The sequence below is a fragment of the Cololabis saira genome, chromosome 9 (genome assembly GCF_033807715.1).
Source record: "Cololabis saira isolate AMF1-May2022 chromosome 9, fColSai1.1, whole genome shotgun sequence".
Classification (NCBI taxonomy): domain Eukaryota; kingdom Metazoa; phylum Chordata; class Actinopteri; order Beloniformes; family Belonidae; genus Cololabis; species Cololabis saira.
This window is the reverse complement of record NC_084595.1, coordinates 325001-325834: the sequence shown is the minus strand read 5'-3', so window position 1 is coordinate 325834 and position 834 is coordinate 325001.

Below are 834 nucleotides of genomic sequence, written 5' to 3'. Positions count from 1 at the left end.
CTCTGCCATAACTTTTGAATGGTTTGACATAAAGAGTCGTGGGTGGTGTCATGGGACTTGGTATTGAGTCCTTGACCTTCATTGGCCTGAATTAGCCCCGCCCCTTCTTCTGATTGGTCGATATCTGATAGTTCCTACTTTCTGCCATAACTTTTGAATAGTTTGATATAGAGAGTCGTGGGTGGTTTCATCCACTAAATGTCCAGGTCTGAAGAATCTACATGAAGTCATACAAGCTTCCACTGCAGCCTGAACGTGCACAAGGGTGGAGGAACGTTCATCGCTGCTTGCAGCTTTAATTTTTATGTTATTTGCACTTTTTTTTTATCAATAAATCTCAGAAAGAAAGGAAAAAAAAACGTTTGTTGATCCCTTCCTTCCTTCCTGTTGATCCTTCCGACTGCATACAGCACATTGTCCAGTTTATGTCTTTATGGCTATGTGCAGTGAGGTATTTATCCATCTCAGAACAAAAGCAAGGACCTCTCTTTTGAGAGCAAGCTTCATGAACATGTGATAAATTGTCAATCAAACAGTGCTTTGTGGGTCCACGACCCTGAAACCCGTTAGTCGCATGGGTCATTAGCATGTTCACATTTTTATTTTAATTTTAATGTATTTTTATTCAAGGTGAAGCTGGATCATGGAGGTGTTGGTTATGAATGTATGAACAGGTTCTGTTGTCCAGCTTCACCCTTTTCTCATTGGGATGAACCAATTCCTGACCGCCAGGTTTGAAGTCGGGATCTCAGGATTTTAGACGGACACAAGCAGCTGTAAGGTTTGCCCCCACACACACTGCCCCCCACCCATGACCCTCTGCCAAAAACACAA